Below are 26238 nucleotides of genomic sequence, written 5' to 3'. Positions count from 1 at the left end.
CCACCGTGTAACTCCCATCTGTCACAGTACAACACCATTACGATAATAAGTACAGGTTTTGGTGTTAGAATCTGAGTTCATAACCCGGCTCTATGATGTAGTTCCTATAATACCTTCTTCACAATCCTAAACTTCAAAAGTTGATAGATCACATAACTATAGTGAGGATCAAAATGGATAAAGCATACAAAGCACTTAGTTAAAAAAAAATTGGTAGCTACTTAAGATGGCCATGTACCCTTCTAAGCTTGTTACATAGTTAATTTAAATAATTCATTCAACACTTCTAAAAATAGGAGGTGTGATTAGTCCCATATGACAAATCAAGAAGGTAGAGGTACTAAAGAAGTAGGTACTAAAGATAGAGGTACTAAAGAAGATATTTAGATGGCAAATAAGCATATAAAAAGATACTCCACCTGATAGTCATCAGGGAAATCAAATTAAAACAACAATGACATATCACTATGCGCCTACTAAAATGGCTAAAATCTGGAACAGTGACAACACCAAATGCTGGCAAGGGTGTGAAGCAACAGGAACTCTCATTGCTTTGCTTTTGAGAATACAAAATGGTACTGCACTCTGGAGGACTCTTGCACTTTCTTATAAAAATAAATATACTCTTAACATCTGATCCAGCAATCATGCTCCTCAGTATTTACCCAAAAGGGTTGAAAACTTGTATTCATACAAAAATCTGCAAACAGATATTGATAGCAGCTCTATTCATAATTGCCAAAACTTGGAAGCAACCAAGATGCCCTTCAGTAGGTAAATGGGTAAACTGTGGTACTTCCAAACAATGAAATATTATTCAGTGCTAAAAATAAATGAAGTATCAAGCCATGACAATACATGAAGGAATATTAAATGCGTTACTAAGTAAAAGAAACCAACTTGGGAAAGCTACATACTGAATGTTTCTAAGTATATAACTTCTGCAAAAAGCGAAACAAAACAAAAACTATGGGGATAGTAAAAGATGCTTCTCAGTGGTTGGGGTTTGGGAGGAAGATGTAAAGTTGGAGCACAGAGGGTTCTTAATGCAGTGAATATACTTTTATGATACTATAATGTTGGGTACCTGTCATTATATTGGTTGTCTGAACCTATAGAATGTACAACATGTAAAGTGAACCCTAAGGTTAGCCTAGGGTAAACATTGGGTGATTAAGATGTGTCATTGTAGGTTTGTCAATTGTAACAAATATACCACTCTTTTGGAGGGTGTTGGCAATGGGGGAGGTCATGTATATATGCAGGCAAGGGTGTATATGGCAAATCTTTGTACTTCACTGTCAATTCTGCTATAAAACCAAAGCTTCTCTATTAAAAAGAAAAGAACAAGTACATTATCCATCTATTGCCTTAAGAGATTGGCATTAAATTTAGGAATACATACTAAGAAAAAAGAGATAAAGGCAATTTATGTAAGGTAGATTTGCATTTTGAGCAAAAGAAAGTCTGAATCTAGAGCCTGTTTTTAAATCGATTCACTCCATCTTTAGAACTTGTCACATAACTAAGGTATATATTATTGATGGTGATGATGATGATGATGATGATAGATGAGTAGGGACCAATTAGATCAAGTAAATGGGTGGGCACAGAGATAGTGAAGTGTTTTCCTAACAGATAGGAGAATAATAGCAGAGGCAGATAGGAGCAGAGGCATTTACATACAAGTGGTATGTGTCAAGGGTCCCTGGAGGGTGGAATGGTGGTGTGGGAGAGGCATATACCACAAGCTCATATAAGCTCTTATGGAAATGTTGAGGAGTTGAGGTTTACTGTGAGTCACAGAGGAAGTTTCTTTATATATATATATATAGATATAGATATAGATATATACACACACACATACATATATAATATATTTATATATAAATAATATATTTATTATATATTCTATACAGAATATATGTTAAATTATATATTTAGAATATATAATATATATAATTGTATATATAGTATATATACATATATATACATATATAATATATCTATATATAAATATATATGTGTGTGTGTATATGTGTGTGTGTGTGTGTGTGTATATATATATATCTATATCTATCTATCTATATATATATATGGAGAGAGACAAAGGAGACAAAAGAGAAGAAAGAGGGAGAGAGAGGAGAGAGAAGAGCCTTTTTAAAGAGTTCAGTCTAGAAAATGGTAGGTGATAGATTTGAGAAAAATAGTGGAAGTAAGATTCCATTTAGCAGACTGTTGAAGAACTCCAAGCAAGAAAAGCAAAATGAATGAACTAGGACTTAACTGGTGGGGAAATATATGTTAAAATTTTTGGAGAGAAAATCTGCATATCTTGATGGAATAATGACACTTGAATAGAGATAGACTTTGTACACTCATATTTTATTGAAATTCACCCCTACCTGAAATCCACCATAAATAGACACTTTCATATTCTTGGCATGAAGATGATGTTGATGATGATTCACTTATACCAGATTTTTTTCTAGTTTCATGAATATTGACAATGTAATAACTATCTAAAACATTGAGGAAGATAAAGAAGGATTCAAGAAACTTTGAAAACATTAGCAAAAATAATCAGGTTTTTGTCCTGCAAAATTTCTTAGATCTTTTAATATGCTAAGCACATGAATCTCTGTATTTTCCAAGCTTTGATAGTATCTCCGATTATGGTGCTGTGTATGCAGACTTTATTTTTTTTTTAAAGATTTTATTTATTTATTTGACAGAGAGAGATCACAAGTAGGCAGAGAGGCAGGCAGAGAGAGAGGAGGAAGCAGGCTCCCTGCTGAGCAGAGAGCCTGATGCGGGGCTCGATCCCAGGACCCTGAGATCATGACCTGAGCCGAAGGCAGTGGCCTAACCCACTGAGCCACCCAGGCGCCCCTGTATGCAGACTTTATAGAATTTCACAGAACATTATTGAGGAAGTGGTGATAAATACTCATTAGAAATATAATTCACTTTTATAATTTATCCTCTGTTCTTTTTTTATCTAATTAAGATACTTTTTTCTCAAGTTCCCTTTATTACTGGTTTCTTCTTATTCTCCATTTCCTATATCAAATGTCACCTTCTCAGAGAAAAGTCTATCTTGATCATCCTTTCTGAGTTTGCCTAAGCCATCTTTCCTCCCAGATGTTCTATATAATTTCACCTTATTTACTCTCTTTCCAATATTGCAATAGTTTTTCTGCTTATTTGCTTGCTTACTGTCTCTTTCCACTACACAGAATATAAGCTTTCTTTTTTTTTTTTTTTGAGACTTTATTTATGTATTTATTTGACAGAGAGTCAGAGAGATTGAGAATAAGCAGGGTGAGCAGCGGGCAAAGGGAGAGGGAGAAGCAGGCATCCTGCTAAGAGGTAGAAGTAGGACTCGATCCCAGGACCCTGAGATCATGACCTCAGCTGAAGGCAGACACTTAACCAACTGAGCCACTCAGGCATTTCTAAAATATAAACTTTCTAAGGGATTGTGTCTTTCTGTCTTATCTTGGTATTTCTAACACTTCAAATGGCAAGAATATAAGAGAAATTCATTAAATATTTGTTAAATATATTAAATAGTGAAAATACTTTTAATTATAAAATACAAAATAACTTTCAAACTGCAGAAATATATCTCAAACACATACTTCTATTAAAGTTTTGAGTTCTCAATCTACAAATTCTTGACTTACTCATTAAATAATCAAGACTCAAGGGAAATGAGAGTTTGTTCAATGCAGTATTCCCCCCAAATATTCACTTTAATAAATAAATAATGTTCCAGAGTGTTGTTAATTCATGCATCAAAAAACATGTCACATTTTAATGATAGACAATTTTAACAGATTCACTTTTTTAAATGATGATTAATAAAGATTTTTTTTTTCTCAGAGTACTGTCTGAACAGTAAAAACTGAATTTAAAACATCTTGTGATGATTGAACTAATCGATGGTAGAATTTATTCTTAACTGAGCCACAGGAACATGTAGTTATGCTATGATTTTCAGTACCCAAGGGCCCTAAAGATTCCTTGCAGTAAGAATACAAATCGACTTGATTTTTATGACATCCAAAGTGCCTATGTTTCTCCTCCGAAGTTTTAAAAGGTGTTTGTGATTTGAAAAAGTTGACACCCAACATATGACAATGTAAAACATCTCCGAGTTTCCTTTTTCTCATGCTCTCAACCCTTGGAGCATTGTGGAATTGATGCAACTCCACATCAACTTTTAGAAACATATGCACTAACAGATGAAGCTGCATCTGAGATGTTTTGGGGTGGTATTTCCTAGAGATATCACACTAGAGTCTCTCTTGTCTCCAGGGTCTATACAGATGTTAATTTTAAGAAAAAAGAAAAAAAGAAAAATATTATAAGTAAATTAAAATCACTAAAAAGTCTTAGCTCATCTTCTGGCCACAATTTTTTTTGAAAATACATCTTATATATTCTCTACTTTTAGTGAAAAGACAGGATGGTATTGTTGAATGCCTGATAACTAATTAATACACAAAGACCTGAATTCTGACTCTTATGTGGATCCATTGAGAAAGCTGTAGAGAATTCTCTGAGTCACTCTTGTCTCCATATGTTCATCTGTAGTTTTGAAGAATGATGATTCCTTATCCATTATAGTCATCTGTGAGTCTACAGGGTGAATGATGATGACTGATGTTCATCTACTCAAAGTATTTTCTTACAAGTTACTGTAGTCAAGGCATTTTGCTTCTCACTGTAATAGATAACCAGAAGCACTCAAATATTCACCCATATCCTTATTGAGCCCTATTATGTGCTGTGTGTTAGGCTTTATATAAATTAGTTAAGATGTGAAACAGGCTCTCAGGAAAAGATGATTTCAATACCTAACAGGAGAGGATACAAGGATAGATTTTCTTCTCTTTCTTTCTCCTTCCCTCCCTCCCTCTTTTCATTCTCTATATCTCATCTATTCTCTCTCCTCTATTTTATTTACTATGACTTCAGAGCAGTGTTTATAAAATTATGGCATTCAGAAGCATAGGAGTTAACCTATGTCTGGGGTACCATAGGTGTGGGAGAAGGCAGGTGTTCAAAGAAGATTCCATGGAGAATGTGGCCTTTTATCTGGATTTTAATAGGTAAACACACATGTGTTCTATTAATCTAGGTCTCCTAAGATGTAAATGTACCATAGGCATTCTCAAAAAACTAATTTCTCAATAAAAGAAACAATGATGGCTCAGTAGTTTGTAAAATTATTTTCCCCATATTTTGCATTAATATGGCTTATTAAAGAGTAGAAAATTCTGAAGAGTTCAAAGTTGGGGGTTACTCCCTGGCACAAATGAGCAGCTTGTTGTAGCTATGTGGAAAAGGGAAAAATGCAAATTATTAATTGCCCACTGGTGATTATAATTTACCATGTTTTTATTTCATTTTTTCTCACCTTGAGGGAAGAACATATTCCATTATAAGTGGAGAAATAGACAAATACGTTCTTACATTCTTTCATTTGTTCGGACCTATTCTACATAAAAAGGAAAAATTGATGGCTTCCTTGAAAGCACAGTTCTGAATATGCATAAAAAGAAATTAGAATTCCTCTTAGCCAGCAATCAGAACTTAAACAGATTGTAAGGACAACTTGATTGTAGTGAAGAATAAATGGCCTATAATTTGTATATTGTGAAAGTGTGAAATAAATAAATTTGTGGGTTGGCATGAATGTATCTGTGTTAATGAGTTTGTGCCATCCTGAATGTAATTATGCATTCCAGTTTTATGATTATCTCATTTTGTTGTAGTTGCTTACCTAATAGTTCAGTATTCCACACTAAATGTTTCATTGTGGAACCCAAACATGTCATTCTATGAAGACTAAAATCATCAATTGGTAAGCTCTGGGCAAATGATCTTGCTGCTTTAATTATTAGTTTCCTGATGGAAATTTCACAAAACGTCATTTTATTTATTCTGTTTCTATAAATACTACACATTTGTACAAAGAGCGCTTGGAAAGTTAAACTTATTACCTCACTATTTACCAGTATTTCATAGAAAAGCAAGGAAGAAACATTATTAATGGCATAGGTAAGAGTAAGATGGTTTGATGGAGTGAAAAGAGAGCTACCTGGGTTCAAATATTGGCTCTGCCATCTTGGTTGTGTAATTCGGCAAAAAAAAACGTTGGGAACTGGCACCTATGTGGATGGTAATTGTATGAAACTGGCCTTAATCAAAACCTCTAGCTTCAAATATATGTCCAGTACTTTGTTGAACTGCTTGTAGGTGAGAGCTGCTGTCTATGGTTGAGAAGTGCATCAGGGCACCATGTCTAAGAAGACATCTTCTACATTATGGCTACTATGTAATTGTTTATTCCAAAATTTTCTCTTAGATGCCCTCAGGCCTTCTTGTTTAAAGATGACAAGAAATACGTGAGATGGAGAATGGCCCTCCAAAGATGCCCATGCCCTAATTCCTGGAAAATGTAAATATGTTACGTTACATGGCAAAGGGACTTTACAGATTTAATCAAGACTACAAACCTTAAGATTGGGAGATTTCTTGGATTATCCAGGTGGACAATCCAGTCTAGTAACAGGAACCCTTAGAATCAGAGTTTTCTCTGATTCTAGTCGGAGAAATGTATTAAAAGAGACAGGCAAGAGAGACACAACAGCAGAGTAAGTCAGCTTTCAAACATGAGAAGGATTCAAAGTGCTGTTGCTGGCTCTGAGATGGACTAGTCTATATGCAAGGACCAGGACACACCCCTAGGAGATAAGGGCTCTCCCAGCTGATAGCCATCATGAAAATGTGGACCTCAGTTCTACAAGTGTAAAAAATTTGATTTGGCAACAACTTCAACGAGCTTGGAAATAGATTCTTTCCAGAGCCTCCAGAGAAGAGCTCTACTGGCCAGCTCCTTGTTATCAGCCCTATTAAACATGGAACAGAGAGATCTGCCAACCCCCTCTGCACATGGCCTTGTGAACAGCAGAATGTGAAATTATACATTTATGTTTTTAAATTGCTAAGTGTGTGGTAATTTTTTAGAGCAATGAGAGACTAATACAGTGATTTATGTCAATTTTCCAACACATGGAAATACAGTATCTTGAGTAACTAAGTTCATCTTTTTTCCTAATTTACAGTATGGTGCTGTATGGTCTAGCAACAGCTCTGCTAAATGTAGGAAACTATCATTACTAGCCAAATCCCAAAATGCATCCCAAGAATCATCCATGCCATGCCTAATGGAATATATCTTTCTCATTTGCAGATATCTTGGTTTCCATCCTTTTTCAATTCAAACTTCAATAAATCCAGTGGTGCTCATCCAAAAACCACTCCCAGTCTTTGCAAAAAGAATACAGTCTGCTTTGCCTCATAATTGAGATGACTGGGCATCTATAAAATTTGCTAAGTGTAGGAAAAAACCTGTATGACTACTTGAAACCTCCCATGGCACAGCTGTGTTTATAGTAGCAAGGATAATATTTTTTTGGATAATGAGTGCCTCTATACCTATGTGCTCACTCATACCTCCTTAACAGGTATTTGATAACCCTCGTGAGGCTTAAGTTATAAAACAGAGGTGTGCCCATGCTATTGTAAACTCTTCTGTCTTTCTTATTCATGAGCAGGCATATGATACTATGTCTGAGATCTAGCATTGGAGAATACAAGGAACAGAATGCAGCATGATGATGACCTCTGCCTACCAGCTCTGCCTGTTGGACCAAAGGGAAGGGATCCGAATCCCAAGGCAAGAAAATAACCAGGTGGGTAGTTAGGGCCATGTTCAGGAATGACTAGTAAGTAAAACATCAGGCTGGAGGTCATGATTTGGAAAAGTCAAGCCAAGACTTTGCCAACCTAGAGGTACTGGGAAGAAGGTAGAGAGAGGAAGTAAGGGGTCCGGGAGCAAACAGAGAATGAACACATTATAGGTTTAATAGGCTCAGACTTGGGTTGGGGACAGTTGGGTTGGTAAATATTAATTTCTGGTTTCCAAGATGTTTCTGATGTATGGTTTAGCAGTTTATTGCATTGTATTGTATTGACCTGGAGGCAGGCTTTTAAACTGGTAGAAAAATGCTGGAAGTAGAAGCAAACTAGATGTGCTGAGGGAGTAGAATGGAGGTGATTTAGTCACAGGTGCAGGTTGTAGATTGGGGTGGAGATTTGAGATGGACTCTAAAGGTCTGAGGCCCTTTCTATTCAGTGCGGACTGTCTTATTGGTGGTTCCTGCTGGGTGTGATGTGGGATGGGGTGGTGAGGCATTTTCAAATTTTAATCAGTTAGAGGTTTATGTTTTAGAAAGGTCACCACAGTGATAATGAGAAGTGTTTTTCAAACTTCGATGTTCCTTAGAATCAACTTGGAGTCTTGCTAAAATAAAGATGTTCATTCAATAGGTCTGGGGTGAATACTAAGAATTTGCATTTCTAGCAAGCCACCAAGAGCTAACTCCGCTGCTGGTCCAGGGAGCACACCTTGAGTGACAAGGATAAAGGCACTATAATAGTAAGAGAGTCATGCTGCAAAGGCAAACAATTTAGACTGTGCTTGCAACAGTCCAAGATAGAATGCCTATTATAAACCAAAGCAATGGTGGCGAGGGGTGCAGAGGCGAGAACAGAATCAAGGGCATATGCAGAAGGGGTGTTCAGCATATGGTGACCAACCAGGCACCTTCAGCCCTTTAAGGAAGAGTAAAACCCCTGACTATTCATTGGAAGTCTCACATGCCTCCTCAGGTAGAGACGTTTGCAATAATTCAGTTTGCTGGCTCGTTTTTCCTACAATGAGCTCGTTTCTGCAGTGGTTCCTAAATGAGGATAAAAATCTCACTTAGACACTAATATGTCTTTAATGTATCCCTTTAACACTTGCTAATGTTTTAACTGGGCCTGTCTCAGTTTTGGACTGTCTGCTGGCAGTAGAAGCTATAGTTAGAAATACTTGTCATGTGTGAATATTTGATACTGAGAATTCTGAAAACAAAATCTATAATGCTCACCACACTTTCATTAAACGAGTGGGTGTTAAACAGCTGCTCTCTTTATAGTCTTGTGTTGCAGATGTGACCAGTGCAGGCCTAGGCGGTGGAAGGCTGGGGGCGGTGCCTGGCAGTGTGAGTCCAGGGCTGCAGTCTACACTGTCTCCTGGGGGGATTTGTTCTGACAATGGGCACTGCTCCATCCCATGTTGTCCCTCTGGATTTTTTTGTGGCCATCAATGTCTAAAACAATCATTCTAGGGTGTCTATAAATATAAGAAAGGAAATCCTCACGGTTTGGGATCACTAAAGTGAAATTTCTGAAAAGCCATGGCAACCTTCTTTCAATAAAACAAATTAAAGGTGATTACCGACCTGCAGGTATGGGAACAAAACATTCGAAGTTGAAGAAAGGCTCATTCAATAACATTAAATTAAGAAGCATTGGGACGCCTGGGTGGCTCAGTGGGTTAAAGCCTCTGCCTTCTGCTCAGGTCATGATCCCAGAGTCCTCGGATCGAGTCCCACATCGGGCTCTCTGCTCAGTGGGGAGCCTGCTTCCCTCTCTCTCTCTGCCTGCTTCTCTGCTTACTTGTGATCTCTGTCTGTCAAATAAATAAATAAAATCTTTAAAAAAAAAAAAAGCATCTACTTGTAGTCATTAAATAATTGGGATTTATAAGGTTACCTAACTTTCAGACTAGCTCCAACAGCCATGCCAATCGTCATTTTTACTTTAAAATCATAAGATAAAACATGGAGATACTTATTTTGGACTCAGTGACTTTTTCTTCCATTTAACAAACTACCCAAAGTAGCATAATGTCTATCTTCATTTCACACCATTTACATTTGGATTATATGGAATTTGGGTGAGGCATTAAGGTTTGATTCATTATCATTTCCTGCAGGTGCTGCGTATCCTTTTCAGACACATGTTTAACTCTATTGGTGCGTCTCATTTCCAAGTAGTCTGATTATTAGAAGGCAAGTGAGTCAGAAAAGAGGCTTGATTTCAAATGCACTAAACTCAGAAGTAATTAGAAATTCTACCCCCGCCTCTCTCTTGCTCTCTCTCTCTCTCTCTCTCTCTCTCTCACACACACACACACACACACACACACACCTCTATCCTTATTTCTATCCCTCCCTCTACCCCTATCTCTCTCCCTATCTCCACCTCTTTGTCTGCTGTTTCTTCTCTCATCTTGCTCTGGAGGAAAGCACAAGGGGATATTGCTTCCAAGCTAGGTACCAAAACATTAGGGCACTAGGGTATAATGGTCTAATTGGTAAAAATCTCTTGTGACTTCTTCATATCATTTTCTCCAGTAGCAAAATGGAGCTGGAAAATGGATGATTTATTCAATTACACATACACATCCATCCACACACACATCCACACACACATACATAATACATATTTAGGAAATGCTGCTCTTGTTTGGATAACTGACAGGCTTTCTTTAGCTGGAATACCTCGGTAAGTTAAACTTAGCATTTAAATTTCAAACTCAAACTTTTTCTTATGCCCTTCAGCCACTTTGCATATTAAGTTCTGGGATATATCAAAAACTGCATGCCACCTCTAAGTAGAATATAAGATGGCTATTAGAGACTCGGGTCTTAGTCCATTTAAGGATTTAATGATGTGTCAGAAACTGAAATTGACTTAAATTTGTGAGAGGGAATATATCAGGTAAAAATCTGTGAATAGGTCAGATTCAGAATCAGCCAGAGCTATATCGTTTTCTCCTTCCTTGTCCCTTCTATGCACATTAGTTTTGACTATACCCCACCCCCACGTGGTGCCCCTGCTCTTTCTTTTTATCTGTGCCCTAGTTTGGCACAGGGTGCCTACCAAAGGGCCTCCATTGCTGGTTGGTTTTCCCATTTAGTTATTCAATCTCTTCTTATCTCCTGAAGAATACTGGGTGGTTCCTTTAATTGACACATAATGAATTGATTGCTAGTGTTGCCACCAGCTATTGAAAATACAATCTTAGGGAAGGGACTTGAATTCTTGATGCCTTGGTTTTTGTTTTTGTTTTTGTTTTTTTGTGTGCCTATAGAAGTCATGGCCAAACTTGTTCCAATCCAATTTTTCTACCTAATCAGCCAGTAATTCTTTAAATGAAGCCGCTGGTGAGTTCAATTTTTTTATTTGCTATACATTCTGCAACACACATTGTGGGGTGTGTGTGTGTGTGTGTGTGTGTGTGTGTGTGTGTGTGTGTGTTTGTGACCTCTTAGACTTGACCATTTGCTTACAATACTTTATTTTCTATCACTGATTTTATGTACTCTTTAAGATCTGGAGTATTACTCCCTTCCTCTTATATGAGCCTTATTCTGACACTCCTAGTGGAAGGAAAGTCTTGCCTTCTCCCATCCAAGTACTAAACAGGCCCAACCCTGCTTTGCTTCTGAGATTAGATGACATCAGGCATGTTCAGAATCTGAACATGTATCTTGGCATAAATTTGACAGTCATAATATAGTGCTGTACTCTGGAAGATGGATATTCTTTAAAACAATAAAATTACTGTTTTATGTAAATTATACCTACTCATCAAAAGAAATTGGAAAACATAAAAATAATTACTAGAGCCTTTAAGGCATCTAAAGCCCGATTATTTAGAAATAATGATCAAGTTAACATTAAGAGAATATTATAGATATGTTTCTATACATATGTAATGGAAAAAATAAGATGCAGATAAGGATAGATTATAGACACATGCATATATGCATAAATAAGAGTTTGCTAAAATTTAACAGTAATTATTAATTTTCTATTAATGAGCATAAAGAAATAAAAATGGAACCATACAAATTTCTAAAAATTACAATAAATAGTTCTTCACAAAATAAAGATACTAATTCCTCTAAATTCTTCCTGATTAAAAAGAGAAGTTTACCAAACAATCCAGAACTTGTTATTTTAAAATTAATGTTTTGATTTTAGATTTTGTGGACTGCCAGCTATGAAAAAGGAGAAAGATTTTCTCCCACACTTTTTCCTATTTGTCCTCCCTCACTTTTCGATTTTGCTTCCTAAGTACTATTTTTACATAGTCAAGGTTTATAATATTTACCTAGGTTTCTGTAACAAGTACACTTAGCTGTATTTCTGATGGTAATTTAATAGAAGTTCTGTATTCAAATAGATAATTCATTTTTCATCTATTTCTACTCACTGATTAAAAAATGGAGTTAGTCTCATTTGGCTAGATTTCATTGTTAAGGAATTTTTTCAGGGAGATTCATAAATATTGCATTCCTTAATGTCTTCTGTGCATCAATGTGTTTATCTGTTGCCTAAAGAGGAAAATGAAAATGACCAATATTCCTACCACGTATTCATATTAAATTGTACATAGTTGCACATAGTTAAAAAAACAGAGATTAAAGAAAGCTATAATCTAAAATGTTAAAGCCTTCTTCTCCACCCTAGTCATTCTCAAAGTTGACATCTGTTAAACACGTTTTCAGTTTTTCATATTTCCTTACGTATACAATGGTGTGTATTAATTATATTTGTATATCTCTCCCTTTTTGCTTTCACATAAGAATCATTTTAAGCACAGAAGGATCACAATTTACAATGTCCTCCACTTTTATTTTATAATTTGATAATAGTTTTTTGAAGACTTCCCATATTACCATTAAAAATTCATTTAGTTAAAGGCTTCATGATTACTATGTGTTCATAGTATTATTTATTTAATAATCATTTCTTATTGGTGGACATACTCTCATAAAACAGTGTTGACTTTTCAGTTGCTCTAAGATGGTTCAAAATGATACTCAGTACTTCGTTGTGTCTCTTAACCTTCTGATAGATAGATACTCGTGTCTACAAGATTGATTATTTCCACAAGATATGCTACACAGAGACCTGCCAAATACACATGTTTGAGAAGGAATCACTGATATTTGTCAAGAGCTTTGCCTCAGGATTACTCCTGTTTGATTCTGGCCAGAACAATAATTCATCATCTGATAATCTTCTTTTGTAAGGGTTACATTTTTCATGATATAGTGAAATTTTACAATGAATGCTTTTCTCAAAATCTTAACATATGATGGCTTACTAGATTTATTGGGAAGCCTCTTTAGGATAAAACTATTTTAGTTCTTTATTTTCCACTGAATCCTATTTCATAAGAGATAAAAAAGAAATGATAAATATAGAGATGTACCTTACAGTAGTTACTGAGCTAAATTCTTATTTATTTGTCTTTTATATATTGAAAATATATAAAATACATATCTTATATATTTATAAATATATAAATAAATACTTTTATAGGTCTCTATATATTTTTATTTGTCTTTTTTTCTAAACAGTTATTTAAATATATGAAATGCTGACTGTTTACTTAGATATTTGCTGGGAAAAAGAAATTCAAATGTTACCAGTTTTTAAAAATGAAACAAATGAGCATCCCCTGCAAGTACGACGTGTTTTATATTTTCTCCTAAATTTGAACAGTAAATTGATTTATTTTTTTAGTTCTTTCATTTTTCCAGTATTTTCTGAAAACAAAAGATGTTACATGTCTCCACAAACTAAAGATCACCTCTAGCATTTGTAGACTAACCCCCTTCCCCCCACACCCCACTGCCAGCACACACAACTTGTTGATAGGAAATGGTTTAGAACAGGAAACCACCAATAACCACTAGGCTCATGCTCAATCTCTGGCCCAGGCATCTGGCTTAATTATCATTTGAGAATTTCACAAGAATAAACTTTATTTTCTCACAAATCAAGAGGATAGAAAGGGAAACTACAATGAAGATGACTCTTAAATTGGTTTCTAAGGAAAGAGTCATCTCTACCCTGACTGGTAACTCACCAGGCTTGAGAAAACAGCCCTATTGCAACATAGCTTCCACAGAAGAGTGACATGAGCATGTTCTTAGGCAAGTGTTACAGATTATCAGTATTGCCCATTTAATCCTCTCCAGTACTGTAGAGAGGGGGACATATTTCCTTTAACATTTGGAGGCACACCTATATCTGTGTGCATTTCTGGTCCAGGGATTTATAAAAACAGGAAACATATTGGAGTGCTGTGGACCAATAAGATGTCAAGGGGCTCTAGCGTGGTGTGTTGTAATATAAGTTAAGGAAATTCCTGTATCATCTGTCACGTTGTATCTCTGTCTGCTGAGCCAGATGACACTGGTGTCCATGGATCCCAAGGAATTAATAGAGAGAGTTAGACATCATTAGTTTTTAGGGAAATTAGTAGTGGGAATGGACTGAATTGTTTTTCTAAGTGTGGTATTGGAGGAGCAATAGGTACGCGGATCGATAGAACAGGGCACAAAACTTATAGACCCACACAAATTTGTTAGACTGAATTTTGACAAAGATGTGTAAACAATTCATTATTCCCAAGTGGTGTTATAGCAAATGGAATTGCATAAGCAAAAAATACAAACCTCAAACTAATCCTCATGTTTTATACAATGACTAACTCAAAATCAATCATAAACTTATTTTTTAATTTCTTTTAAGATTTTATTTATTTATTAGAGAGAGAGAGAGGGCAGAGTGAGAAAGGGAAAGAGAGCACAAGCAGGAGTGAGGGGAAGAGGGAGAGGGACAAGGAGACTCCCTACTGAGCAGGGAGCACCATGCGGGACTTGATTCCAGTACCCTGAGATCACAACCTGAGCTAAAGGCAGATGCTTAACCAACTAAGCCACCCAGGTGTTCCTGGATCATAAATTTAAATGTAAAATATACAACTACAAAAATTTTAGGAAAAAAATCTTCAGAACCTAGGGCTCATGAAGAGGACTTGACAATAAAAGTGCAATTTATAAAGAAAAATTGATAAATCAGATCTCATCAAAATAAAAAATTCTGCTCTGCCAAAAACTCTCTTTTTTAAAAAAAAGATTTTATTTATTTATTGGACAGACAGAGATCACAAATAGGCAGAGAGGCAGGCAGTGAGAGAGGAAGGGAAGCAGGCTCCCTGCCAAGCAGAGAGCCCAATGTGGGGCTTGATCCCAGGACGCTGGGATCATGACCTGAGTGGAAGGCAGAGACTTTAACCCACTGAGCCACCCAGGCGCCCCCCAAAAACTCTCTTAAGAGCAGGAAAGCCAAACTAGAGCCTGGGAGAAAATAATTGCTAACCACATATCTTATAAAGGACTAGTATCTAGTATACGTAACATCCTCTCAGAATCAGCAATTTAACGACAACAACAATAAATGACTGGGGCATCTGGATGACTCAGTCAGTTAGCTGAGCAGCCAGCTCTTGATTTTAGCTCAGGTCATGATCTCAGGGTCCTGGAATTGAGCCAACACATTCCATGCTCAGTGCAGAGTCTGCTTGGGGTTCTCGCTCTCCCTCTGCCCCTCCCCCACTCTGCACACCTGCTCTCTCTCTCTCTCTCTCTCTCTCTTTCTCTCTCAAATAAATAAGTAAATAAATCTTTAAGAAAGTGATCAACTTAGAAAATGGACAAAAGGCCCAAGGAACATTTCAACAAAGAGGATATACGGAAAGTACATGAAAATATGTTCAACATCATTAGCTTTTAGGGACATGTAAATTACAAGGCCAATGAGGTATCACTACATACCTATTTAAATGGCTAAAATTAAATTAAAAAATAGTGGCAACATTAAATCTGGCAAGGATTCAGAGTAGCTGGGTTACTCGTATGTTACCGATGGAAAAATAAAATAATGCAGCTGCTCAAAACCAATTTTTTGCTTTCTTTTGTTTGTCTTTGTTTGTTTTTTATAAAACTAAAACATGCCATTACCATACAGCTCAACAATTCCACTACTGGGCACTTATCCCAGAGAAATGAAAATACATGTTTACATATACACAAATATTCATGACAACTTAATTCTTAATAGCAATGTATCCTTCAGTAGTTGACTAGTGAAAAACAAAACAAGAAGAAGACAAACAACAACCTGTTACATCCATACCATAGCTTACTAAAAAATAAGAAGATACAAATAATCGAATCACACAACAACTTCCATGAATCTGAGATGAACTATGCTGAGTGATAAAAGCCACTACTAAGGGCTTAGGTGCTGTCTATTCCTTATATATGATTCCTTTTTTTTTTAATTGGAAAATGATAGATATTGAGAACAAGTTAGTGGCAGTCAGTGAATCAACATGGGGAGGTCATAAAGGAGGAGGTAGGAAGGATATGATTGTGTTTACAAAAAGGTAACACGAGGGTCTTCATGGTGGCAGAGCTATGATGTTGGATACACCAATCTACACCTCTAAGTATAAAAATATAAATATAAATATATAAAAACTAAGCAAACATATGCACACACACAAACATATAGATGTGTACACAAGTACCTGTAAAACTGAGGAAACCTGAACAAGATGCTCAATGATGATGTCGATACCCTTTCCTGGTTGTGGTATTATACTATACATTTTCAAGTAGTTACCACTGGGAAAGTGAGTAAAGGGTGCACAAGATCTCTGTTTATTTTCTTACAACTATGTGTTAACCTAAAATTATTCTAAAAAAACAAGAACCGGCATTCTAGAATCTCTTGCACAAAGATTCCCTCATTACAATCCACAGGTGTCCCTCCTCCAGGTAAAAGTCAGAGCCCACTGCTTGTGAGAACCCACTGCTCCTTGGTGATCCCTCTGTCAGAGCAGATCTTCTGTTCTCTCTTAACAACTATGCTGCTCCGTCTTCCATTCAATTCTGAGTTCTCTGATAGCAGGCACCCAAAGCAATACACTCCACATTGTGCAAACTTCATAAATAATTATTAAATAATCAAGTGAACAAATAAATGTATAAATAAATGATATAGTGAAGCAATTGTAGCTTCTTTTCTGATGATTCAGTAAAATATATCTATATTTGAAAAATTATCTAAACTAAGGTCACTCTCTCTCTTTCTTTTTACTACTTTTCTCCAGAAAAAGAGCTTTGATTAGGCCTCAAAGATAAGTTGGGGTTTTTTGAGAAATAGCTAATTAATATAGAAGGGTGCATACACGTGCTCTTTATCTCAATAGCGCTTGCAATAATTTATTAAAACATTTATGCCAGTGGAGGTCTCTTAATTATCCACTGCAGGAGTTTCAAAATATCCATCTCTTGCTTAAGGCACAGTAGTATGTCCTGATCTGCACTCACTTTGAACCAGCTGCATTCCTCTAAATATTGAAGTTATAACGCTGTCAGTAGGCATTACAACTGTATGAAAAGACTAAAGATTTCATTCACTTCTAGGTAAAGCAAGATGATGAAAAGAAAAAATGAAGTGGGATTTCCCAGTACACTTTTGGCAGACGGGAAGCAACAAGCTTCATTTGCAGCTAATGAACAAGTAGACATAAAAGTAAGCAGCGAAAGGGTGCACGCAACCGAGATGGAGAGAGCACAGATGGAACAAACAGGTGGCGTGGACGCAGCAGGGGCTGGTGATGAATGGGATACTAATGGTGGGGAAATATGACCAGATTCAATAAGAGTCAGATGCATTTCAGCACAGGCTACTAAATTTTAGAGGGCAGAACCAGGAACCCATCTGTGGCGTGACGGTTGTTGCAGGAAAGTGGCCAGCACTTGAAAACAATGCAATGCTTCTGTCCTATTGAACAAAGAATCCGGTGTTAACCACCCAGGATGGACAAATTATTTCTAAAATTTTATTGTGGCACTTGAATGGAAAATCTAGTTATTGGGTAGGAATTTAAAAAAGGCATTTGTATGCAGCTAAAGAAATGAATAGTTTCTATGGGGCGCAGTCGCATGAAGTATAGGATAAAGAAAAGGCAGACGTTCAAGGAAGCATGACCATCTTTAACTTCATCGGCAGTAACCCTTGATGTGCCACCAGAATCTTGATTCAGTTGCTGACATGATAAATACATCAATATGAAAATGTTTCAAACTCACTGTGCAACAAAAACACTAAGACCTTTCATATGCCATGAAAACCTATTCCTTGAGATAGAAGTACAAAGAGAAAATTAATTTATATATAAATATATATATACAAATATTTCCTTCTACAAATGAGTTTAAATAGAACTATTTTAACAATTTGGGGACTCCTGGGTGGCTCAGTTGGTTAAGCGTCTGACTCTTGATATTGGCTCAGGTCATGATCTCAGGATTGTGAGATCGAGTCCTGCTTTGGGCTCTGCCCTGGGGGTTGGAGTCTGCTTAAGATTCTCTCTCTCTCCCTCTGCCCCTGTCCCCTGCCTCTGCTCTCAATCTCTTTCTTTAAAAAAAGAAAAAAAAGGAATTTTAACCACCAAAGTATCATTTAAACTTTTAATTAAAAATCAGTTTTAAATAATTTATCTTATTTCAAATAATTTCATTTTACCATATACACTACAGAATACATATCACTTTTGAAAAACTCTAAGTTTGTTAAAGGTTTCAAAGATAGTAATTAAAACACTGACTCACAACTCTTTTACCTATTTCCTCCTCCTAAAAGTTAGGAGAGAATCTTTTGTTTTCATATACATTCTAAGTTCCTGTATATTGCTAAATAATGTGAATCTGGCCCAGGATGAGCATAGTAGAGTAAAAAGCCTGTAGATGTTCTCTGTGTTCCCTCATGCTACATCCATAAAATGCCAAGTCAGAATTTCAGTTTATCAACCTGATGTAAAATGTCACCTGCTCACAGGTTAGTGCCCAATCACATGTTGGCATTGTATATCTGTAATTAAATATATCAATGTTAACATAGGGTGTGGATATAGAAAAAAGTCATTTATTTGGGAAATGGACATGTAGTGCAAGAGTATCATCAGGGATAGAGCAAAGCAGAAAAAGAAAGTGTATTAGGAATTGTAATTCCAGGTTTTTACTTTAGAGTTGTGATCTTTGACAAATAGTGAAGATTTTATTATATGAATTTTTTCCTGCAGTATTTGTTTGGGAAATTCAACGATCAGAGATTATGGTCATGAACACAAATAAGAGTATATGTTTATAACAATTTGAAGAGTCTAAATTTCTTTCACCTCTCTCTCTCTCTTTCTTTCTTTCTTTCTTAGAGAGAGACAAACAGGGAAGGCATAAGCAGGGGGAGAGGCAGAGGGAGAAGCAGGCTCCCTGCTGAGCTGGGAGCCCGATGTGGGACTCCATCCCAGGATCTTGGGATCGTGACCTGAGCTGAAGGCAGACACTTAACCATCTGAGCCACCCAGGCGCCCCTCACCTCTCTCCTTCATATGATGAAGTAAAAAGGCTTAATCCATTATGATTAAATTTGGTACAGAAATCTCAAATGATACACTCTTGGTGCTTAGATCAGTTCTATAGTAGGAATATATGGAAAACATATAGTTTTCAATGAAATTATTTTCTATTTCTAATAATTGGTACATTAAAAATCAGAAAGTTTCTCTTAGTATTTTAAATGTCTTTTACCTCATACATGCATTAATTGACATTTGGTCCTCATAAATTTGATTCTAGGAAAATGACTTTGATTATTAAATGAACATACACACACTTTACTGCTTCTTTCTAAAAGTAGTTTGTAATACATTGAGTGAGAGAAATACCAGTGATAATATCACAAGGGGAAATGAATACCTAAAGCTAAATTCAAGTACTAGTAGTAGGAATGGCGGGAAAGATGTAAATTAGGATTTTCAAGAGATTTGATGTTTAGAAAGAAAAAGAGCAAGGGAGCTGTTATGGGTTGAACTGCATCCCCTTGAAAGACAAGGTTAGGACTTGTCCTAACCCCTAGAACCTGGGACCTTATTTTGAAATAGGGTCTTTGCAGATATAATCAAGTTAAAATGAGGTCATGCTGGGGTTAGGTGGTCCTTTAACCCAATAGGACAGGCGTCCTTGTAGGAAAAGGAGAAGAGACCCAAAAACAGAGAGAAGACAGCGTGTGACTCTGGAGACAGCCTTTGGAGTCCTGCAGCCACCAGCCAACAAATACTGAGCCTTGCCTGTAACCACCAGAAGCTAGGGAGGAGGCATGAGACAGACTGCTCCCCCCAACTACTCAGGAAAGAGCCAAACCTGCCAACTCGTTGATTTTGGACTTCTGGTCTCCCAAACCATAGGAGAATCCATTTCCGCTGTTTCAAGCCATCCAGTTTCTGGTACTTTGTTATGGTAGCCCTGGGAAACGGATACAGGAAGGGTTGAGGATGCCTCCAAAATCCCACAGCTGACGTAAAGGGCAAATAGTAGCCAAATTCAACGGAAGCAATAAGGTTAGCAGAGGGAACGAGACTCGTTCAAGATACGGCCTATGTTCTCAGTTCATTTTTCAAAGTCTTGATGTTTATTTTTATTCCAGTGGAATGTTAGAGTTGAAAACATTCAACTGGCCTTTTGTAGGAAAATCTCCTTTGGGTCCCAAATAGAACCTGGTATGTTTTTATGTTCTAAAACTTACTTATCAATCTGGGACTATCTTCCTTTTTTTCATTGTACCGGGGGCCACTGAGGATGACGGCTTCTCACTTTGGAATTCTGAGCAAACAGCAATGCTGGGGCTGAGTAAGTGGACAATAAGGGACAATGAAGACAATAGAGAGAATAAAAGCTGCCCTAGGAATAAAACGTTCGGAATGATTAGTATGTGCATGTGGAATGATTGCTACAGTCCCATCGGACTCCCTGTGACCTGTGACTATGTTATGTCACCTGGAAAAGGGACTACGAAGGGATTTTTGTAGATGTCACTAAGATTTCACACCTTAAAACAGAGAGAGTTCACTGTATTGTCAGGTAAGCTCAATCAAATCAACGGGGCCCTAAAAAGCAGAGAACTTTCTCCAGCGGGAAACAGAAGAGATGCAGCGGCAGGAAAAGTGACAGAGCTTTGAAGTATAAGGAGGACTTAATGTGCTATTGCCGGGTAGAAGGTAGAGGTGCAGGGTTTTGAGGATCCCGGGTCGTCTTTAGTTGAGGAGAAGCTTCTAGATGTATCAGCCCTACAAGCACGAGAGACTGAATTCTGCCAACACCTAAATCAGCTTGGGAGCAAAGCCTCTCCCCAGTGCTTCCTAGTACTAGTCCAGGCTGACTGACACCTCGATTCCTGCTTCTAAGAGATTCAGCCAAGCCCACCTGTGCTCCCGACCTACAGACACTGAGGTAATACGTGTGTGTCGTGTAAAGCTGCTAACTTTGTAGTAATCTGTTATACCAGCAAGAGAAAACTACTGCGTGGGTATTACTTAAATATTCCAGTGGATAAGGATATAAAAACAAACATCGGAGTTTAAGGAAAACAAGTGGGATTTCAAAGCCAGACTTGCTGGTTTCAAATTGCCTCCTGCCCCTTAGCTCTCAGACGTTGGACCATTCATTTACTCTAAATCTCAGTTTTTACTTCTGTAAAGTGGACAAACATTTTCCTACCTTGCAAAGTACTTGAGAAGATAAAAGAATAAATGGGTTAACATAATCAATAAGCTTAAAATAGTTCCTGACATGTACTAAAGTAACACCTTAAATGTAAGGTATTTTCCTTGCTATTATTTTTATTTAGAGACATGGAAAAGAAACCCATAGACTAGCATAATAAGTGTCTAACATATGCTTATCAAACAAACAAACAAAAATAACATGCTAATAAAAGAAACAAACAAATGAGAAAAAAAATCATAAAGACATGGAGAAGTTCAGGATAACAAAGTCTACCTGTATTTGAAGCAAGAGAGACTCTTGAAAAGGGTGTTAGAAACTCCAGACTCTAAATTCATTGAGGGAGAATTTTCATCTGGTCCATTTACATATCATCTGCAGTAAATTTCATGATTCCTTGCTTGTCATAGGTAGTCAATAAATAGTTCATAAATGACCGAAGGGTTTGGGTTTGGGGAGCAAAAAATCTGCGTGCTGACAGTTTCTGTGTACTGATACACACAGGTCACTTTATGAGGAATCTTGGCAAAGAAGGTTCTCAGAGACTCAAGGAGCCAGTGTTTTGGATATGAGACCTTAGGAAGGAAGATAGAGTTCCCTGTGCCGAATGCCACAGGGATGCAGCAAGAAAGGAACAAGATGATTACAGATTCTGAATGATGGTCAAGTTTAGGTTGCTATGGATTTATTAACACAGAGCATGTGGCTTTGGGTCTTTTTCCAAAGTACTCCGCTGTCTGGGAGTGGAAGCAGAGAGTGTGAAGAGTAAAAAGCATGGCATCACTGACATGCAAAGTTAGGGCTTCATGGCTTAGTGACTGGTGATGAGAGAGAGAGAGAGAGAGATGAAGCAAAAGTTGCAGAGAGGCTGAAGAACTAAGAGTTTGAAATACATCAACCAGAGTTCAAGATGATTGCAAAGAAGAGATTAAGGCAATTTAAGGAGGTGGAAGATCAGGAAGACATGTAGCAAAAGAAGAACTTCTTAATTTTAAATCTTCCATATGGCAATGTTTTTAATGATGGCGAGGTCCAAGACACAGATGCCATCGATGGACTACATTTGAGAAGCATTTGTATCTGCTAATGACAAATATTTTATTATGGAGCCATGGTTAAGTCATATGTGCTAATCATAAGGGGAGTAAGTAGTCAATCCATGAGCTTAGTACTTAAATCTTAGGTGTGGTGTTTTAGCCTCAAGACTGTCTGGTGGAAGGAAGAGGACTTGCTAAATCTGGCAGTAAAACTAGAGATCAAAACTCAACCATTTAAAAGTTATTTCCTGATGACTCCCCAGTGTGACACCCATAGTGGCTAGACAAGGAGAGGTGAAGAAAGCACGTTTCCTGATCTTGAAGCATTCTTCGACGGAGAGAAGAAATTATATTGTCCCCTCTTTTTCTCATCTCTAAGGAGCAGAAAGTTGTGATTTCAGTTTGTAATTGAGAGGCACACACTCGAGTGTGTGGTCATCTGAAGGGAACAAGTCTACTGCCATACCACCCTGCACAAGCCCCAGTTTGTCTGAAGGGAACCGAATTTCAGTTGATAAGAGACTATCAATAATGCTAATGATATACATCCACTTTGGAAAAACTTTTAGTAGAATTACTAAATTTGGGGCACCTGGGTGGCTCAGTGGGTTAAGGCCTCTGCCTTCGGCTTAGGTCATGATCCCAGGGTCCTGGGATCGAGCCCTGCATCGGGCTCTCTGCTCGGCGGGGAGCCTGCTTCCCTTCCTCTCTCTCTCTGCCTGCTGCTCTGCCTACTTGTGATCTCTGTCTGTCAAATAAATTTTAAAAAGTCTTTAAAAAATTTTTAAAAAATTACTAAATTTAATTTAACATGCAAACATTCTGTGACACATCCCATTACTAAATTTAATTTGACATGCAAATATGCCATGATCCTTTCTATTCCAGCTAAAATGGGTGCCTATATTTACTAAAACAAAACAAAACAAAACAAAACACAAAAAAAACCCAAAAACAAAAAAACACTAATATTCACTGCACCCTGCACCTTTTAGCTTTATTCATAACAGCACCAAATTGGAAAGGACCAAAATGTTCCACCTACTTTCACATACACATTTTCTTCCTGTGTGGATTTTGCCTCATTCTGTATTCTCCTATTCTCTAAATTAAAATACCTATTAAAATTCTTAAACAAATTAAAATGGACACTTTTTCTAAGTGATTTCAATCAATTGCTTTTATAGTTAATAATACAGTATGAAATGTCATTTATAAATAAAATATGCAATTATTTGAGAAGCGTTTGATTCAAAACAGAGAGATTCATCTCTCATTGCTTTTGCACTTCAGGCGTAAGTTAAACTCAGTGTAAAGAGTAAGTGAGTGTGTTCTGGGGAAAGTGAGGTCACAAGTGACAATGAAATGGGAATCAGGTAGTTGGGGAGGAGGACTGCGTTGGGAAAGTAGAGGCAAAGTCTGTAGGATAGTGAAGGTGCCCAGGAACTCTCCCGTCACTCAGAAAGGACTTGCATCTGGCTGGATATACAACAAGACGTGGATAAGAAATTGGGGGGCTTCTTTGACTCATCTATCTGTATTCCTGAGCACTAAGCAGCTCCGTTAGCAGGAAATCGCCCTTGGATATGACAACACATGGCAGTTTCCATAGATGGGTTATAGAAAATGTCAAGTTGAGCAGATAGGACTATTTTTGAAATCTGCTTTCTCTTAGAAAATTATGCATTATTTCTTCTCAATTTATTCTTTCTCCAATATGATCATTTTCCTTCATATTACTCTAGCATAGGTCCAAATTGTCCATTGTCACTTTTCACTTGTAAGTCTGATTTCCAGGCATAATTATTTTCTCCCTGTTTTGCATGATTCATGGGTCTCATTAAATATATTTTTACATATGTGTGTGTGTGTGTGTGTGTGTGTGTGTGTGTGTGTATAGTCTCCTATGTCAACAATAAGTCAGTACATTTTTTTCTTCAATTAAGCCTTTTTTTTTTCCCTTCAGGAGAGAACTAAAGTGTATGTTCAATTATACACAGAATGCTATGTCCAAATGAGGGTTAATATGTTTAATCTGAAGGTCCAGGGTCCAATCTCTTGGCCAAGTAATAGCAGATCTTGCCCAGTAGACGTTAAGCACTACAAGGGCATGATTTTTTTTTTCTTTTGTTTACTTCTGCATCCCCAGCACCTAGGAAAGTTATCAATAATCTTTCCTTTTAACAAATTTGTGGGTCAGAGGCTTATAATAATGGACAAAAAATGCCATGGGGTGAAGGAGAGTTAAGGATCCTGTGAAAAGAGGTGCCTGGGTGGCTCAGTGGGTTAAGCGACTGCCTTCAGCTCAGGTCATGGTCCCAGGGTTCTGGGATCGAGCCCCGCATTGGGCTCCTTGCTCAGTGGGAAGCCTGCTTCTCCCTCTTCCACTCCCTCTTCTTGTGTTCCCTCTCTCGCTATTTCTCTCTCTGTCAAATAAATGAAATCTTGAAAAAAAGAAAGAAAGAAAGAAAGAAAGAAAGAAAGAAAGAAAGAGAGAAAGAAAGAAAGAAAGAAAGAAAGAAAGGGTCCTTCGAAAAGGATAGGAGTATCTGAGAAGTGGACCCACCCTCCCACATGGGTGGGGATTCCATGGTGCTCTCGACAGCTTAGCTTGTGAGGGAATGGGGCAGAGATGCTGTGAAGGGTAGGCCTTTTCTGTCTACAGATCACCTATCATTTTCATCAAAGGGTGGAAAACAGAAGGAGTGTTCTCAGACTCCTGAGAGGACGTGGAGCCGCCAGAATTTCCAGGGTGGCACAAGAAGTCAAGAAAGTCATTCTTACTCTCCTCCACTGGCAGTGTGAAGTGAAAGCTATATTTGTGTGCCCTTGCCTGGCTCAAAGCCTCTTCCCTTTCCTGTCAACTGGAAAACAAAATGATCTGAATTCTGGCATTTTCCTCCAGCTGCCTGTATGTTCCCTTTCCTACTACCATTGCCTTGCCCAAAAAAACTATGAGCCCTGTTTCTTCTTTAGTTTTTATACTTTTAATTCCCACAGCTATTTAGTCTTAGGTCAATTCTAACACAAGGATCTAGAGCCCAGTAACAACACAGATGGAAGTTCTCAGTCTCCTCATGTGGAAATATTTCTGCAGGAATTTCACATCTCCCTCTAAGCACCAACAAATAGTGAAGAGGGTTAATTCAAACAGGTCAATGGTCAGGAAAAAGATAACGGGAATCATGCATTGAAGGAAGGAAATGGAAGAGATAGAGCCAGACCATTGCATACCGTCTGGTTGACTATAGTGAAACCCTGGGATCCCAATATCTTAGTTACTTAGGACATTACACGCTTATTTCTCTTGTCTGTCACAGTGCAATATAGAAGGGTAGGAATGTTCTACACCATGCTCTTATTTAGGCTCCTTCCATTCTGGATTCTCCAAAGCCTATGGACTCAGAACCCTCCCATTTCCTTTAAATCCAGCCAGAAAGTAAAGAAAGGGGACGAGCTATGGAGGATTTTTCAGGTTTTATGTTGGACTATGTAAGTGTCACTCATATTCCACCCACATCCCATTGACCAGAACATGGTCACATGGTCTTAGCTGCAAGGCAGTGTGGGAAAGATAGCATATGGACCCACAAAAAAAGAGAATATGGGGTCGATAAGCCTAACATTTATCTTGCAAGTATCTGCCCTTTTAATAGTTCGACAGTGATTTCCTTCTTTCTCACACAGAACATTCTCACTCATTACAAAGGGGCACTTCCCAAAGTCGAGTGTAGATAGTCACATCATCTAGATTTAAATCCAGAGTTTCCAAGTAATACACACTCCTTCCCATCTAT

Source organism: Enhydra lutris, unplaced genomic scaffold, assembly GCF_002288905.1.
Source record: "Enhydra lutris kenyoni isolate GAN:26980312 unplaced genomic scaffold, ASM228890v2 scaffoldscaffold36, whole genome shotgun sequence".
NCBI lineage: Eukaryota > Metazoa > Chordata > Mammalia > Carnivora > Mustelidae > Enhydra > Enhydra lutris.
This window is presented reverse-complemented; position numbering follows the sequence as displayed.